This window comes from Homarus americanus, unplaced genomic scaffold (assembly GCF_018991925.1).
Source record: "Homarus americanus isolate GMGI-L3 unplaced genomic scaffold, GMGI_Hamer_2.0 scaffold31203, whole genome shotgun sequence".
Classification (NCBI taxonomy): Eukaryota; Metazoa; Arthropoda; class Malacostraca; order Decapoda; family Nephropidae; genus Homarus; species Homarus americanus.
Window position 1 is genome coordinate 1,137 of NW_024748537.1, and position 19,766 is coordinate 20,902.

At 38.1% G+C, this 19,766-nt stretch overlaps 1 pseudogene; it reads right to left on the reverse strand.

Annotated features, from left to right (window-relative positions):
* Positions 1–222: 222 nt before the first annotated feature.
* Positions 223–18,539, reverse strand: LOC121880359 (annotated as a pseudogene).
* Positions 18,540–19,766: the final 1,227 nt, after the last annotated feature.

Here is a 19,766-nt window from a genome sequence, read left to right on the forward strand (position 1 = left end):
ATTATCAACATGTTAACTAAATTTCAGAATGACCGACCAATAATTTTAATACGTATAAAAAATACAAAAATATTCAAGAGCACAACTTTCTTGATATTTACTCCACTGGAAACAAATGTAAACATAGAACCAATTACTGTATTGGCGGACTAGCTGATAAGCTGATGCGCACAACAAAGCGTGTTTTTCGTAAGGCTGTCGTTAATCGAAGTTTTTTCTTCAACGGAACTGAAAATCCTTATGGGAGCTAATTCGTAAACTGAAATTTTGTTAATTGAACCGTTCGTTAATCGAGGGACCACTGTATATCATAATATTTTGAAATATCTCTCATATTTAAAAATTTGTAATACTGTACAGTATATATTTTGTAACAGCAAAACAATATGAATTATGAGTGATTTTGAATTTGAGTAGTACAAATTATAGGGGTTTTACTATATGGGACAGGTCTTCTTTGGGCTAAGGAAGAATTTTATTCATACTGGGATCATAAGATAAAAAATAGTGTCATTGACAGCATTTATTGGAAATGGCTACTGCAAGATAAGTTTTTATTTTACACATTCACAAAATTAGATTACATAGATACTCCATAAGGTAAGGGACTGGAGACCCCCCCCAAATTCATTATTGGATCTAAAAGTTAAAGAAATTGTTTATGCACCATAATTTGAGCAATTACCTACATGGTGAGACAAACAACAAAGGAGAATATGTTCTTTATAGACATACAAACACTATGAAGATGAAATTACATACCGTCATGTCATGTTCGGTGATGTAGGCTGGTATTTCTAGCTGATCTGGGTCAATAATGTCATACAAGTATTCCACACCTGGTACTGAGTGAACCTAGGGAGAAATGGGATCATCAATACTGTATCAAAAACCAACAACAAAAATATTATAATTCATAATATTTAAAATGGTTTTTATATTGGAAAGTGATGACAGAAAAGTTAACAACCTTGTGCTTTATCTGTGGTGCCATAAAAGTTGTAAACCACCAGGTCATTATCTTGGTCCACAAGGTGGGGTGAACGATGTAAAATGCTTTTAGGTGTTTCTTGTACCTGTGAAATATGAAAAATTAAGTTACCGGAGAAAACTATGCAAGAGCTATAATGGATTCATGGTAGTTTACCCTTAAAGCCCAGGCGACGTAAGACCCACCGGGCATACTTCCCCCCACCCCCCCCCTCAAAAAATGCTTTTTAAATAACACTTATTCCACTCTATAAATGATGTGGCTTAGAAATAAAGAAAATATAAAACTATAAAATTAGAAAATTAAGAGCATGGGTATGTTGTTGAAAAATCATGACAATACTCTAATGTGGCTTACAAATAAATGAAATATAGTATAATACTAGCGGAATCGCTGCTCTTTCGCTAGGCAATGGGAGGATACTATCTAGGAACTCACATTTATCTCACTGTGATTAGGTGAATACATTTTTTGGTTTTTACCCATTAGTAAAAAGTATATACAGATTTTTGTAGTTCTCTCGACATCCAACATAGAACTATCCATAGAGAAGCAAGAAACACCAGGTTTAGGCCAACCATCTTTAAGGGACTGTCCACCGGCACGCCAGATAATTCATGACAAAAGCTCACTAACCAGGAACTGAAGTGGCGAACTCAAATGGCAGTCAAGTGGTGATAAAGAATTATCCTTAGTATAAACGTCCTCTCTTCAACTTTTCCTGTCAGTATTGGCAGCTTCGGTACTGTAACCATGCTCTTCTTGTGAGCTACAAATCTCTCATTTTTGAGTATGATGTCTAGATTTCTCAAATTCTTGACGATAAAATCAGGACTGGCTACTTCATCAACTTTGAGCGATGGAATCTTGCCCACATGTTCACCCCCTAGGGACTGTGTCTTAGCTGATCCTGACTTTGTACTTTCGTCCAGAAGGCATATTTTCCAGGGCATTTTTTAAATGACTGCCGCCATCAATTTAAACCCTATGCAAGTTCTTGGATAGAATCGACAAATATCATATGACACCTTGAATATTACCACATGATAGTAGTCTGCTTTTTCATGATCTCCCATGAAATGGGTTGGAGAAACTTTGCCTGCTCATCACAGTGGTAAGAGAGGATCTTGCTTTGTGATAGACTTGACCCTGGACTTTAAGATATTAAAATACCTATCATGAACTTCTCTTATGGCTCCAGATATCATCTGGAGAAAGCATGAATTGTGCTTGAGTATACACTCCAAGAAGATGTTTTTAGCTCTTAATGTTATTCCATACAGTGCTAATGGTTAATAGTGGTTTTTCCAAATTTGGCAGTACGTACTTTCCCATGAAACCCTTTAGTCCAGCAGATTTTTCCTTGACTTCTTTGCACTGCAGTGTTCATTTCTTATCCATATTGCCAATGACAACAGAGGATACTTTTCATATTCTATCTCATTGTTATAGTTAAATGCTGCTCTTATAGAAACAGATGCCACGTGTATTCTTTCTTGATTGGTCCATAGCTCTATATTAACATTCAAGGCAATTTCATCTGGCAGTCAGTACATTTTTCTAAGAAGGCCTTTCTGCTGTTTTGCTATCATGCAGCATTAAGCAGGATTCCCTTTCCTAATCACCTATGACCCATGTGGCGGTCCGCTATTCGCTCTCTCTGAAGCATTAAAATGGATTCTCTTTCTGATCTGTTTCCTGCGACTCATCGCTGTTAGCTTTCTGTTAGCGTGGGCAGGATTCACTTTCCTGATCTGTTTCCTGTATGACCGATTATCCGTATTCACTTTCTGTTAGCATCGAGACGGGATTCCCTTTCTGTGACCGACTATCCGCGCTGTTTGCTCAGCAGGCGGCACATCCGCTAAACCGGTAGGAGCGCCATCTTCGTGAGGCTCCATTGTCTCCTGTTCGGTCCCCAAAACTTTGCTTCCATCAATAGTTCATTAGCGGTGTGTATAAAGTTCCACCATGTTTTCACGCAATGGTACAGCAAAGTATTTTTAGCATTAAACTGATATTCTTTTATTGTCTAATCATCACCATATCTTACCATCATCCATCCTACATACTCTTCATCCATCATCACTACCGATAACACCACCTATCATCACTTTCACCGCGCACTCATCACTACATATAACAACATCCATCATCATTACATATAACATCATCCATCATCACTACTGTACATATAACACCATCCATCATCATCACTACTGTACATACTATTATCCATCATCATCACTACATATAACACCATCCATCATCATCACTACATATAACACCATCCATCATCACTACAGATCAGTAAAGTAGTTTTGGAATTCTCAATGTATGACACACATACACACAAACAAACAAACACACACACACACAGACATACTTTTTTTGTTTATATAGAACAGAAAATGAAGGAGCATGGGTGTGTGTGTGTGGAAATATGGTCAAGGCCTTGGCTATAAACCACATGGTCAACTCGCCAGCCCAGCCACTAGTACCGTGTTTTCGGCTTGGAAGACGCTGTATCGTGGAAAGCGTACCCTCAGTTTTGAAATGAAATTCCTAAAAAAAAAATTATGGTTTGCATTACCTGGGCACAGGTCCCTTTGACATTTTGGGGCCTAGAAAGGGGCGAAGTAATAGTAATGTGTGTGTTAATAATAATAATAATAATAATAATAATAATAATAATACTAGGTTGACTATCAAAATCAAAACCTCGACCTGAGGAGTGCGGATTTTCAATGTTGAGGAAAACTGATGGTTATATTTGCTGTATAAGTTTAACAGAAAATGACTACCTGTACAGTCCTTTTAAACAAAGAAAATTAAACATAAGTTAGATAATATAATTGACATTGCTGGATTCCTTGTAAGACCAGGGAATATTTCGAATATAAATGTCGTATATTTTGCACAAAAGATAACATATTTATTCAGGTAAACGTATATCTAAAATTTGTAGGCCTATATTACAATGCAAAATCTATGATGTTTATATTCAAGGTCGTCATATAGTATAAAATTCCAGCAATTAGATGTATATTCTGGCTTCTGGGTAATTTGTATGAATTTTGTGAGCTAAACAAATATCTTCAGTTAATAAAAAAAAATATTTTTCACACCGTGCCGATGGTCGGACGGGTTTCTCCTCCCGATAAATGTGTTGGAAAACCAGACTATTTACCTTTTAGTAATAAATAATACCTCAGACTGAAGTAAGGAAATATAATTGACATTGCTGGATTCCTTGAACTAGGAATATTTTTGAATATAAATGTCATATATTTTGCACAAAAGATAACATATTTATTCAGATAAACATTATATCTAAAATTTTGTATGTCTGATGAAATCTATGATGTTTTTTCAAATGATCATCAAATTGTAAGAATTCCAGCAATGTAAATTATATTCTGGCCGGTAATTTGTATGAATTTTATGAGCTAAAAACATATATCTTCATTAAATAAACAAAGAAATATTTGAAAATGCCCCCAAATCCATGCCGAAAACTGAAGGTTCTGGTTTATCGATGCACTGGATTTTTGATGGTCAACCTGTAGTAGTAGTAGTAGTAGTAGTAGTAGTAATAATAATAATAATAATAATAATAATAATAATAATAATAATAATAATAATAATAATAATAATAATAATAATAATAATAAAAAGTACAAAAATTAAAAAATATCAAGTGAGAAACAATATACCTGTATGTATTTGTATTTTGTCAATAAGAGAAACTATTGAGACCCTGCAGAAAGTCAGATATCAACCTGGGGGCTTGGTCTGATAGCAGCAGGGTCTACCATTAGACAACACATTATGCTTCCAATATCTTCCCAGACTGTAGTGCCTCCTTGTTTGGTACATTAGCTGCCATACCTACACCAGTGTAACGTTGCTTGATATACAGCCCTTTGGCACAAGTACACACACCTCTTTGGAATATCATCACTTAGAACTGCTTATAAGTCGAAATTTTCATCAATTTAAAAAAATCTGTATAAGAAGGTGAAATCTTTAATACAGCACTCATTTTATACACCTGGTCACCTCCACATCTTAGGGGCTGTAGTGTTTACATTCTTTTTCTTGTTTTTTGTCGTTATGACAACTGATGGGAAATATTTCCAACAGTGAAGGTAGCATGGTAAACATAAATATCAACGCCTATATAAAACAAAAAATCTTTATTTAAAAACAAAATATAAATGTAAAAACAACTAGTTTTTGCAAACAGTGACTGATGGGTCTCTACATAATTATAAACTGAATATAAAAGTCCTCCATTAAAAACATTAAAATTAATGTAGAAAAATTAATACAGTTGTTTTGTGTGTTGTTTTTTGTGCGAGACTTAATGGGAAGTAGTAACAATTAGGGTAAAAAAAGTGAGGTTGTGTATGTAAGTGAGCACATGTGTAAACGTATCATTACTCTACATAAGAATATGAAAGCAACACTTATTTACTGTTCATATGTTTTAATTAGTGTTTCTGAATTTCTTTTTGATTGAATTATTGTTTATGTGCAAAATTGAACAATACAATTCATTAACAATAAAATATTAAAACACATCATTGTTTTTGTTATTTAAAACCAGTGACTGATTGGTTCTACATATAAAACTGAAGAAAATAAGACCCTGGTTGTAGCTGTAGTAAAATCAGTATGGTTGTTTTAAGTAATGTTATTTAATGTTAATAAATGGAACAATGGAAGTAGCTAACCATTAAGGAAAAAAAAGAGAGATCGTATGTAAGTGCGCCAATGTGTAAACATATCATCATTACTCTACATAAGAATATGAAAGCAACACTTATTTACTGTTCATGTATATTTTAATTGATGTTTCTAATTAAAAAATATCTACCCACCAGTGGTAATAAAAGTTGAAAACATAAGGACAGCCAATGTTGGTTGTGTTGTGGGTTGAAGGGGTTCACACTCAGGATGGGATGGAGAAAGGAAACTGACAATGTGCTCTCTGTATACATGTTGTATTGATGTCCAATACAGCTTGGTGTCTAAGGAAGGCAGCATGGTTACAAGCGTGATGTACAGAGAGCTGGTTGGTGAGGATGCTCAGAGAAGGACAGCTTGTGGGTCGCTATGCTCGCCGGGCGGGAGGGCCGCCAGACAGCGGCGGAGGAGAGGTGGTGCTTTTGCTTGCAGTAGGGTGAGGCAGGTCACCACGAGGTCAGGTCTTAAATATAGGGGCGTGGCTTAGTAGTTGATCCCCGCCCCGGGCGCGCTTGGTTGACCTAGACCACGGGGGCATACACTGGGGAATTCAATGGTCTCCGGCGACAAACAGCGTTTAGGGGGAGAAACTCACTACAGTGTGTGTGTTTTACTTGGATGACGAGTTGTATTTAAATTCTGAAAGATTTAATTTTGTGGGGTTTTTACAGTCTAAATGGGTATCCAAATATGAGAGCCTACATATAAAGAAACAAACATTCCTGCATTTGAGACCAGCAGACAACCTTTTAGCATTCCTCAATAGATGGCACTGCCTCATCACTGCCATCAGTAAACAAACCACACAGCAGCAAGGATTTTTTTTTTTTTGCAATATATCAACAATATTAGTTAAATCAATAGTTTTATAGTACTGTATAGAGAATACTTGTAATTGTTAAGTACTGTAATGAGGTAACAGTCTTTGTAAGGCTGATTTCAAAAACCTCTGCTAACTCATCGACTAGCATCCTGGAAGACGATGGTATTTTCGAGGTATATTTTTTGTCATAAAAGTGCGTCTTTTAAGCCGTAAAAATATGGTATATTGTTACCAGCAACTGTAGTGAAACTATGAAAGTTGTGGAAAAATCATTACAATACACTGTACCTTACTGTGGCTTAGAAATATGGAAATATAATAAAAACTATAAAATAAGAAAAATAAAGAGCATAAGTGATGAGGCTGTGGGTTACAGGCTATAACTGCATGGCTGCAATCTTTCCTGACATACTGTCAAGCAGCCACTTATACTGCATGTGAGTAGGCTGGTTGACTGCCCGAACTGCATCTGTCGACTCGGAGGATGGTTGAGTGTGTAAGTATAGGCGAATACCTGACCACGAGACACAAGTCTCGAGACAAAGATTACATGTGAGTTGAGTTGCCAATTAAACAAATATCAATACAAAGTATATTGTCACCTGAACATTAAAAATATGCTGCAAAAATTAAGAACTTTGAAAACGTCGCCTTAGTGAACATGAAGAAACACCAGCCGGGATCGCCATAGTGAACATAGAAACATCACCTGGGGTTGCCTTAGTGAACATAGAGAAACATCACCGGGGTCGCCTTAGATGAACATAGAGAAACATCACCGGGGTTGCCTTAGTGAACATAAGAAACATCACCGGGTAAGCTTTAGTGAATGTAGAAAAACATGGCCGCATTAAGCTGTAAACATAGAGAAACATGGCCGGGGTCGCCTTAGAAACATGAAGAAACATCACCGGTGTCGCTTTAGTGAATGTAAGGAAACATCACCCGGGGTACCTTAGTGAATGTGAAATGTAATGATTGAATATCAGACCAAAGCTTACAGCCCAGAATTACATCACATATAACAGCAAGTACAGTACAGACCGAGTGGTACCCTAACACAACAGATTGACACACTGCAGGTCAAGACCTGACCCCGGCCTAAAAATCACACCTGTGGAAGACCCAGGCAGTAATAATTACAAAGCACTACTGTCCTGTGACATGACCTCACCTGGGCAAACAACTGTCAGACCTGATCCAAGGAGATGAAGGACCCGCTAATCGCCAGCACCCTGTTACCCAACCCAACAACCTGGTCAAGACACACCCACTTAAGTAGGAGAGGTCACCCTCGGCTCCTCCAATATATGGGGGTTGGAGCTCCCTCACCTCGAGTCTGATAACCAAGGAGGCCCAACCACGCCCCTGTCCGCTCATCAAAAGAAGTCCGTCGCTAAAGGCAACGAGGTCTCAGCGGGTCCATCGACAGAGTGCTGTCAATTCAACGTATAACATTAAGTGCTGGCTGTGTAGGCGGTAGAAGTGCAGTGATCCTGGACCTCCCAACGATCGACTTAGTGAAGTGCCCATTCGACTTGTGAAGTTAGCGATCATATCATAGTCTACCATACCCTGTGTACAAATCCCCCCCATTAATTACCCCTATGGAACTAGTAAAATAAAGTTGTAACACTCATTTGTGTTTTATATATTACACTTGTACTGAGCCCGAGTTAATATACGTAGTCACCCCCCACACCCTCGAGACACGCTCTAAACTTCCTGTCTTTACATCCTCCTACTATAAATATTCTACCTAAATTTAATATCCTCTTCTGGTGAGTTTGTCTCATTACAGAAACATCACCAGGGTCAGCTTTAGTGAACACAGAAAACATCACAGTGTAGCCTTAGTGAATGTAGAGAAACATCACCGGGGTCGCCTTAGTGAACATAGAAACATCACCCAGTGTCGCCTTAGTGAATGTGAAGAAACATCACCCAGGGTCATCTTTAGTGAACATAGAGAAACATCACCCAGTGTCGCCTTAGTGAATGTAGAGAAACATCACCCGGGGTCGCCTTAGTGAATGTAGAAACCTCACCGGGGTGCATTAGTGAACAGAAAAATCACCCTGGATCGCTTTAGTGAACATAAGAGAAAAATCACCTGGGGTTGGGGTCGCCTTAGTGAACGTGAGAAGCATCACCGGGGTGCTTTTAGTGAACATGAGAAACATCACCCGGGTTGCCTTTGTGAATGTAGAGAAACATCACCCAGGGTTGCCTTAGTGAACGTAGAGAAGAACATCACCGGGGTCGCCTTAGTGAACATAGAGAAACATCACCCGGGTCGCCTTAGTGAATGCAGAGAAACATCACCGGTGTCGCCTCAGTGAACATAGAAAACATCACCGGTGCGCCTTTGTGAATGTAGAAACATCACCCAGGGTTGCCTTAATAATAATAATACAGTGACCCTCCGTTAACAAACTCAATCTGCTCCAGAAGGTCGTTAGTTATCCGAAACCATTGTTTCAATGGGTTTTTGGATATTGGTTCCAGCTCACAGAAAATTTCCTAAATTCAACAAAAATGGTAGAAAAGTTCACTTACTTTGAGGTGTGTATGTAGAAGGCTCTGGATGATGATGATGATGATGGGATTTAGAATGGGGGTTGGAGGAGAAGGAAAAGAAGAAGGCATTGGGGTTGGAAGAGAAGTCACCCTATGGCGCCATTTCACCCATAAATTTTAGCTCTCTGGTGTAATTCAAGATTATTTTCTTTAAATCAACACTGCACTGCATTATATATTGTCAATATGTAAATATATTTCAAAATGACCAATAATTTGGCGGAAACACAGAAAAAGCGTTTAGTTGAAGAGAGTCTCAAGCAAGATGTTACCTCCAGTGAAAACAGAAGACTAACTCCTGTTTGCTGTGTTAGAAGGCTGGATGCAGCGCTTAAACTAGTCACTTTACCTTCAATTATGTTCAATAATTGTTAAATGACTAAAAATTGAATATTAAACTTTTAAATTATTGAATAGTATAAACTTCTTGATATTTACTAAAATAGTAAGAATTTAAGCCCTAGAACCGATTAATGTATTGGCGGACTGATACTAAAGCTGGTTGCCCGGTCAGTGCAAGCTGAAAACATGTTGAGGTCGGTTCGTAAGAACTTTGTTAACAATTGAAGATCTTTATGGAAGGCAGTTCGTTAATCGAAATTACGTTAACCGAGGTGTTAGTTAAACGAGGGTCACTGTAAACGGTTTATTAATAGAGTTGCAGCCGGTGGCTGAAAATATACAGACTTACATTTGATTTAGACATAATGATATAATATGCATTGAATACATTTACAGGGCTGTACAGTACATAAATCAGGAGTTGTTTATTATTTTAACAATAGATGGGATGGTGCTGTTCTTATATCTATCGAAGTCGGCTCTTATGGGCTGAATTTTGTTGTACTGGCGGACTCTTGTGAGATGAGTGGGGGGCTGCAGGTGGCAATGACGAGGTGGTGCAGTAATCCACTGCCAAACCCTTCCAGTGCTTGGTGGTGGAGGTCACTGAGGGATGGCATTAGAGAGAGAGAGTTGGTGTAGCGGAGTATTCTCGCCGAGCATGATGATTCTGCATTTTCTGTGCCTCCTCTAGCTGACGTTGTTGGGTGGAGTTGAGAACTAGGCTGGTGACGATCGTTAGTTTGGGAGAATAAAGGCGTTGTAGATGGTCCTCAGCTCTGGCATGGGTGTCCCAAGTGACCTAAGTCATCGTAGCATGTAGAGACAATCTGAGGCTGCTGACTGTGTTATTTATCATGGGCCTCCAGTCAAGTTTGTTGTCTATGGTACACCCAGGAGTTTGGCAGACTGCACCAGCTGGAGAGAATGGGCATCCACTGTGACTGCTTGGGCTTGCACTGGAGTGGTGGCATTGATGAATATGACTACGGTTTTGGTGTGGTTGATGGTGACCTTGTTCTCCGTGGTCCATGCCTGTACCCCTGTCCAGGGTGCCTTGTTGCGATGAAGTAGTCTGGTGCGGTGTTGTCCACTGAAACCCCACAGTGCAGTCATCCATGTACTTCCACCTGTGAGGTGTCCGATAGAGAGTCGTTGATCAGATGAGGAAGCACAGTGGTCCCATCTTGGTCCCCTGGGGAACACCGCAGGTGAGGTGTTGGAATGAGATGAAGCCTGATGCACTCACTGCCTGGCGTGTCCACTCAAGAAATCAGTGAGCCATGAGACCAGGGTGGTGGGCAGCCCTGGTGCTCTTGTTGATAACAGTGCAGTGATCAACAAGGTCAGCCTTCTGAAGAGTCCAAGGGAACGGCCAGTGATGTCTTCTGTGAATGTAGAGAAACATCAGTGTCATATAGTGAACATGGAGAATCACCGGGTCACCTTTGTGAATGTGAAACATCACCCAATTCGCCTTAGTGAACATAAAGCATCACCCGTGGTGCGCCTAGTGAATGTAGAGACATCACCGGGTGTCGCCTTTGTGAATGTAGAGAAACATCACCCAGGGTCGCTTTAGTGAACGTAGAGAAACATCACGAGGTTGCCTTAGTGAACATAGAGAAACATCACCGGGGTCACCTAGTGAACATAGAAACATCACCCGTGTCACCTTTGTAAATGTGAAACATCACCGGGTCGCCTTAGTGAACGTAGAAAACATCACCGGGGTGTATAGTGAACATAGAAACATCACCGGTGTAGCCTTTGTAAATGTGAGAACACATCACCCGGTGCGCCTTAGTGAACGTGAAGAAAACATCACCCGGGTTGTTTAGTGAACATAGAGAAACATCACCTGGGTCATATGAGTGTAGAAAAAACATCACGGGGTCCTTTAGTGAACATAGAGAAACATCACCCGGGTCGCTTTAGTGAACATAGAAACATCACCGTGTAAGCCTTGGGTGAATGTAGTAACATCAATCAGGGTCACTTAGTGAACATAGACAAATCACCGGGTCATGCCTAGTGAACATGGAGAAACATCACCCAGTGTCGTCTTTAGTGAATGTAGAGAAACATCACCTGGGGTGTGTTAGTGAACGTGAAAACATCACCCGTGTCGCCTTAGTAAATGAAAACATCACCCATGCCTTAGTGAAAGTGAAGAAACATCACCATGCCTTAGTGAACATAGAGAAACATCACCCAGTGTCGCCTTAGTGAATATGAAAACATCACCGGGTGTGCTTAGTGAACAGAGAAACATCACACGATGTCGCCTTGTGAATATGAAAACATCACCGGTGTCGCCCTAGTGAATATAGAAAACATCACCCGTGTGTGCTTATAGTGAACATAGAGAAACATCACCGGGGTGCATTAGTGAAGCGTAGAAACATCACGGGGTCGCCTTTGTGAGCGTGAAACATCACCGGTGTTGCCTTAGTGAATGTAGAAAGATCACGATGTTGCCTTAGTGAATGTAAGAAAGATCACCTGGTGTCGCTTTAGTGAACGTAGAAGCATCACCCGATGTTGCCTTAGTGAATGTGAAAACATCACCGGTGTCGCTTAGTGAATGTAAGAGAAACATCACGGTGTCGCCTTAGTGAACGTGAAACATCACCGAGTCGTAGTGAATGTAGAGAATACCGGTGTCGCTTAGTGAGCGTAGAGAACATCACCGGTGTGCCTTTAGTGAATGTAGAGAAAGCATCCCTGTGTCGCCTTAGTGAATGTAGAGAAACATCACCCGGTGTCGCCTTAGTGAATGTAGAGAAACATCACGGTCTCCTTTAGTGAACGTAAAAGACATCACCCGGTGTCGCCTTAGTGAATGTAGAAAGATCACCCGATGTTGTAGTGAATGTGAGAAAGATCACCTGGTGTCATAGCGAATGAGCGTGAAACATCACCGATGTTGCCTTAGTGAATGTGAAACATCACCCAGTGTGCCTTTAGTGAATGTAAACATCACCCGTGTCGTTAGTAGGCATAGAATCACCAGATGCAGTGAATGTGAGAGAAACATCACCGGTGTGTTAGTGAATGTAGAGAAAGATCACCCAGTGTCGCCTTAGTGAATGTGAAAACATCAACTGATGTTGCCTTAGTGAATGTGAAAGATCACCTGGTGGCCTTAGTGAATGTAGAGAAACATCACCCGATGTTGCCTTAGTGAATGTGAGAAACATCACCCGGCCGCCTTAGTGAACGTGAAACATCACCCTGGGTGTATAGTGAACATAGAAAAACATCACCTGGTGTAGCTTAGTGAATGTAGAGGCACGTCACCTTTATATTAAATTTAAACAATATCCCTCTTATGACCCCAAGTGCGGAAAACTATAAGGTATTGGTCAGGCGTATTTTACATAAATTGATATTTTGGAGGAAAGTGTAAACTAACGTGTTTATATAATACAGAGTTAGACTATCTTTACTATATTATAGTAATATATTATAGTAAAGATATACAGTATAGTCTATATTTTAAGAAGAAAATGTATATAAAGGTGATTTAAAACTTAGGGGCACAGCTTAATTGACTTTTTAAGTATTCTAAATACCTTTAATTATTAAAGTCATTGATCAACATTAATTACTCAAATACTAAATTCTGAACCAAGATCCTTAATCAGCATGAAAAGTAGTACCCGGAGTTGCCTTAGTGAACACTGAGGAACATCACCCAGGTTTTAATAATATTGTGCACTATCTATCAATATATTATTGTTCCTTTGAGCTCCATGTGCTTTGGTATGACCAGGAAGAAACTTAAGAAAGGGAGAGAAAGTATAGAAAGTGCACAGGAAATTGAGTAAACCTCATATAATGCAATACAAAACTGGTTATGGAATGCATATCTATTTTTACACTTTATTATACTGTACAGTACTGTACTGTATATAGAATTTATTATTTATTATTACTTTGTTTATCATCAGCTCAATAATCAAAAGAAACCATTTCGATGATACTGGCAGGCATAATCACAACTACTCCTGCAAAAAGCACAAATGTTTGAACTGACAAGATTCTGCTCACCAATAAATGGGTTAAAGTTGCATCCTGTTCAAATGATCTTTATTATCACTTGGGATATCAAGGTAATCATATTTTGAGGCTACACAAAAATCTAAATTCCAACTCACTTGTACTCAAGAACTGGGACCTGTCTGATCCAGGAGAGGGATGGATGGTTTTCGTCCCTGTGATGGTGTGAAGTAGATGACCACATAGTCTCCTCGCACAAGTGGGTCCAGCAAGTGGATTAGGTATATAGAGCCTGAAAATATATACCAATTATGTCATATCCAGCATTATAAATACACACAGCACATTGGAGTAAAATTAATATACAAAAGCCCTTTATCCATCAATTACTCATCAAAGAAAGGATAATTTCCAAAGCCTGAAAAAATTTTCCTGCAACACTGATTACTCAATGAGCACCATGCTACAATCTAAATTTATAATTTGAGTTCGATATATAAAGCAGAAAAATCTTGCAAAATTTTTACTGAAAGTTATGTATAATATAGGTATTAGCCAGAGAACATGGTGATTATGTCCTCACTTCCATAATTCGGTATGAACATTTGGAAATACAGTACAGGAGCACTTTATTAATTATGTTACACCTTGAAACCTCCAATAGTCAGAGTAGAAGGATGTGTATTCATGAAATAACTACCATAGTGGGTGACCAAAAGTTATCAAAGTTAGGGAATGAGTCTGGAAGTTTGTGCTACGAAAAATTTAATAGTGAATAAGGAGTAAAGCAATACAAAATTTGTATTGCTTTACATAGGAAAGGGATCAGGGAGAAGCAACTTTGAATAAATACATTCTGCTGCATAATAAGAGTACAGTCTGCATTTAGTGATTTCTCAATACAGGTATCCTCAGACTCACAACAGGGTTATGCCTCCTGAAGACCCTAATATAAATTGAATCAACGTAAATCAAGAGCCTTGAACATGCGTTTCAATGGGATACGTTCCTGACCTCTACGACACACAGACACATACACTGACAAAGAAAAAACGATCCTACACTAAATAGTAGCCAGCCTGGTCATCGCCGCATGTCCCCACCGAGGCTCTTGTTGATGGAGGTAGCCATTTTTAAAGTTAGAGTTACACTGAACACTTCACAGTCACAAAACAGAGCAAAATCTGAACAATAATGTTTTCCACTCATCGATAATGGCAGAGTATCACAGCAATGACAAGGTTATACAATAATTAATACAAGTTGTACCTTTCTAGTCCGCAACCTCGACCTGACCGTGCCGACCATGGAAATTTCCGACCATCACCCCAAACACCCTACATAAAGCATAAAAACACAAGATAGGAAATAAATAAATAAGAAAAAGTAATACGGTTAAAATACTATTTCATTTATCTTTAATGCTACCATAATTCTGCTTCCAAAGTGAAGTGATGGTACGGTAACTAAAATTACATTTGAGTTACATCAGGATGTTGGCTATTGGGCAACCAAAATCGCTCCGACCACAGAATGCCGGACTAGAGAGGTACAACCTGTAATAATGTTATTTATGAGAGGCAGATGCATCACATTGAAACAAAGCTCGAGACTGTAGTTCGCATGGTAGCTGTGAGGCAGCACGGAGGATGGAAAACAGGTTCTGTGCATATTGGCCATCTTGGTTTTGACAAGTGAAGGGAAAGATGGTCCTCAGTTTTTACATTCCACGTCAGTGAATTTAAATAATTATTGTTAACAGGATTTTGCCTAAAGTAAATCGTGAGAGGGTGTTAAAAGGATATTAACATAACGAGATAATGTTTCCATTTATTTCTAAGTATTTATACATCCTTTCTACTTCCTATTATGTTTACTGAAATATTTTACACACCAGGTAATATTTGAACTAATGCAAGTAACGTATCTTATCCAAATTTATTTCATTGAATTTAAACCATTTGCCAATGAATATGACCACAGGTCATCTCAAATTTGTCCACACCACACTTGTACAGACAACCAATCCCAGACACTTCACCAGGTCCTCGTTTTTGGCCCGCCGCAACAGACGCCTCATACCTGTGGCAATGATAAAAGAAATTTAGCTTAAATATACTGTAATTGCTTTGTTTTGGTGTAATAAAGTTTTTTACTTTGGTACTTACAAGGTTCATGCACACTGCAGCTCACATGAAGTAGGAGAATATGCACATGCTTGTAGTGTACAATATATTCTACTTAAACAGAAAGGAACTACCAAAGCAGTAATGCTCTAGATGTGTTTCAGTTTCTATGATTTGCATCAAGTGAAAAGAGGAACTCTCAAATAATATAAAATATTGAGTACTGTGTGGATATGCCTTGTTAGACTAGTGCTCAATAATAGGGTACAGAACCTAGATCTGTGTCCTTTCCCATGTGCAGGAGAATCCTGCCTGAGAGAACATCTGTATTGAGGAAATCATGGTTGGGACTAAATGAATGATGCCTGAATCCAATAAAGCAAGCCATCTGGCAGGTGAGGGAAATGCACACTAATGATGTCATAACTTGTTGACTTCTGGTTTAAGTGGTGACTGTTACTTTTAAAGACCCTTATGATGGACTTAGTTGAGGCCAGGTTTAATAAAGTTTGAATATCTTTGAGTCTCGAGCCATTAATTGTGTGAGTGAATCTTCTAAGTTGCCTATAATACACAATCAGCCATATAAACCCAGTCCTCGCTAACGTTGTCCCAGATAACGTTGTTTCGCATAACGCTGCTACTCTTTAGATACCCATGATTCCGACAAATGTTGTTTTACGACCCAACCGATTTGTTATAACGTTGTCGAGAGGCCCCCAGGCATTTCTCAGTCTTTGTTAAGCTTCCACAGCATATATGCTGCTTTAGTGTTTTTTATATAAATACTGTACTGTAACCATTTCAAGTGGCTCCTAAGCGCCCATCAAGTGTTGTGAAGAAGCAACACAAGACCATTAGCCTTGCTATGAAAATGGAGGTTTTAAACCGTTTTGAGAAAGGTGAACGTATAGGACATTGGTGTAGCATTAGGCCTAATCCCCACAACAATGCATACTATCTGACCAGCACGGACAAGATTAAGGCTAGTGCTGGAAGTGGTACTTCATAAGTGCAACAAAGACAAGTCGTACTCAAGTTCCATGATTAAGAAGATAGAGAAGACGCCGCTATGTGGATAGAGGACCAGAATCAACGAGTGCCTGTGAGCCTTCTGGTTATCCAGCATAAAGCAAAACTTTGTATTTCAACTTAAAGGCCATAGAGGGTGAAGGATTGAGGATGAGAACTTTACGCCAGTCGAGGACGGTTTCAATGTTTTAAGCAGTGTTATAATATATATTTTCTATAAAATCCCATTGAATTTATGTATAAGCAATGTATTTTATGGGGCAAAGGGACTTGGTGTAACTACATTGTAATACAGTATGTCATAGAACTATGCATTGCAGTATGGTACAACTTGTACATTGAAGTATGACATAAAACTGTACAATCAAAGCTCCATTTTTGTAAATTAATAATTGCTTTTGTTTTTGGGAGTGCAGCTCACAGAAGAGATCCTAAAATTGTTCCAGTTGCTGAATGAGGCAACTAAAAGAGTACACAGTTTTGAAATGTAGATAACATCATAGGCATACCCAAAAGGAGGGGCAATGGGGCAATAGCCTCCTCCTTGAGCTAATAAATTATTTCAAATAAACCATTTTTATAAGAAAAGAGAGAATAATAATGATGAAATAATTAAAAATAATGGTATCACTAATTAATTGAACGGTAAGCTTACCACCAATGTACAGGAAAACATTAATTGCGGTGTGTTTCAACAAAACTTCAGTATGTTTAGTTTAAAGTCTGCCCTCCCTCCTTTGCAATAATAGAAAACAAATGGCTGGGCTAAGAATTAAGGGTTCTATTGAAAAATGGTACATTAGGCAAATACAAAGACATCCAATTGCAGTATTTCCTGGCAAAACTAAAATTGTTTTTATGTCTAGCAAGTTTACTCTATTTACAGCATAATGGGATGGATAAGGTGCATCTGGAAAATTCTCCTTTGGCATTTTGGATGTGCTCAATTAGTTTCATTAAAATGAAGGAAAAGATATGGTTGAAAAACTTTTACAACTGTGAATGAATCATTGTTATTAATGACATATAAAGAACTCTAATGAGTAAAGCTGATAGTGCACAGTCTTTTATAACTAACTGGTCACCAAATTGACAGGTGATGTTATGCTCAGGGTTATTGTCATCAAAGACAGGACAATAAAAAAGTCAGAGACAACCTTAAGAAAACCAAGTATAGTATCATGTATAAATATTCTCTCTCTCTTTCACTATCACTCAGAACTGAGTATGATAATCATCAATAATGACAGAATTATAAGAATTTTTAATGGTTTCACCTTCCTTGGTGAACTTTAAGGTGACTCTAAAGCAGTGGTTTCTAACGAAGTGTGGTTGGATGTTAATTTTTGGCTTCCCAAGTGTGAAAATTATCAGGATCAACAAATAAAAGTTATTATCCTTGAAATATCAGAAGAAAATATCACTGATGAAATACTGAAGAATTGTAGTGACTTTTTGTGTGTTTGTCCACTAACCAATCAGCTGCTATGCTACAAATTGACCCCAGGCCTCAGTTGCATGCATAAAGTGGAAGACTACTGTACAGTGACAGCATCATCCTGATGCTTTTTCTGCCTTGGCAATTAGTTGAGCTAACTAGGTTTAACACCTCTCGTGTAGTGCTTTTAAACACCATGGTGTTGATTGTATTCATTAACTGTAATTAAAGATTTATATAATACTCTACTGAAGACCTTAACCTAGCTACCTTCTGCTTGTGCTGGAGGTCAGAGGTCATAGAGGCAGTCTCTGGATCAGCTGTGGCATATGATGGCTGACCACCTAGAAGGCGCTGCTTGTCTATGTCTTCCTCCATCTGGGAGAAAGCATGATCTCCAATGCTCACGGATGATTGAACTGTGTGCCAAGTCTGCCGAGTCATCCACATCTGAGAAAATGAAGCCAAGGCTTAGTCCAGCTTATTAAACAAAAGCAGGAACACTCCTCTTTTCTACTTCCATACAGTATAGTAAATCAACATTTTGCCCTGATCTATAATGAATGTATGATATACATGTTCTGTACTGAAGGTAATAAATATTACAAGGATAATCAAACAGGAACATCATGAATACTGCATAATGAACAGGGATAAAAATATCTAATGAAACTGGAATATAAGGAAATATCAAATACTGTACATGAAGTATATTTAAAGAAAAAAAATCATGGATGATCATGCACGTTATTATAACATAAAAAGGAAGAAATCAAATGAAGCAATGAAGGGTTTCTTATTTCATAAAACAACAAAAACTAAATAAGGTTCAAACATGCAATGGCAGTTTAATAACAATGGCTATGCTTCTGCACAGGCATGAGCACAAATTCTAATTCAAAGGGGAAGCATTTGATTATAAAATTCCGTTTATAAAAATATAAGCCAAGAAAAGAGTTGTACTGTAGTAAGCCTGAACTAAAAGGCATTTATTTTAAATAAATAAAAAATCTTTAAGTACAGTACAGTTGCTAAGAAACTTATCACTGATGTAGATAATACAACACCATTGCAACAACCATGGTTAATTTCACATTGTTCAGGTTCATAGTAATGACTATCATGTACCTATACTGTACCATACTGTACAGTACTTTTAAACTCTCCAGGAATTACTGTACAAAGCAAGTAAAATAAAATAAAAATTTACTGCTTGCAGTCAGAATCTTTTTCAATAGTTTGCGATAATCCATTCCATTTATGCATCTTAGGTAATCAAATTCTGCAATCTACATCTCAAAATAGACGATAAATTATGGTTAATAACTGTAAACTTGAATGCATTTTAAACAACCATATACAGGACAGTACAGTATTTACTTGAGTAGTTTATCTAACCATAAACAACTGAGACAATAACATCAAATCTACCACATCAGTCAGTCTATAGATTTATAGCACACTAATTTTCACAAAATATCAAGTAAATAATATATAATTATAATAAGTATTTTTTTTCTCATTAATATTGATATTTTTATAATTTTAATATAATACTGTTTGAAGGATATTTTAGCAGTTGATGTTGTTTGTCATTCAAACTTTTGTTTTTGTGAGAGAGAATGAGCATAAGTGATGACACCATAAGTCAACTTTACCTTAAGCAATACGTAATGA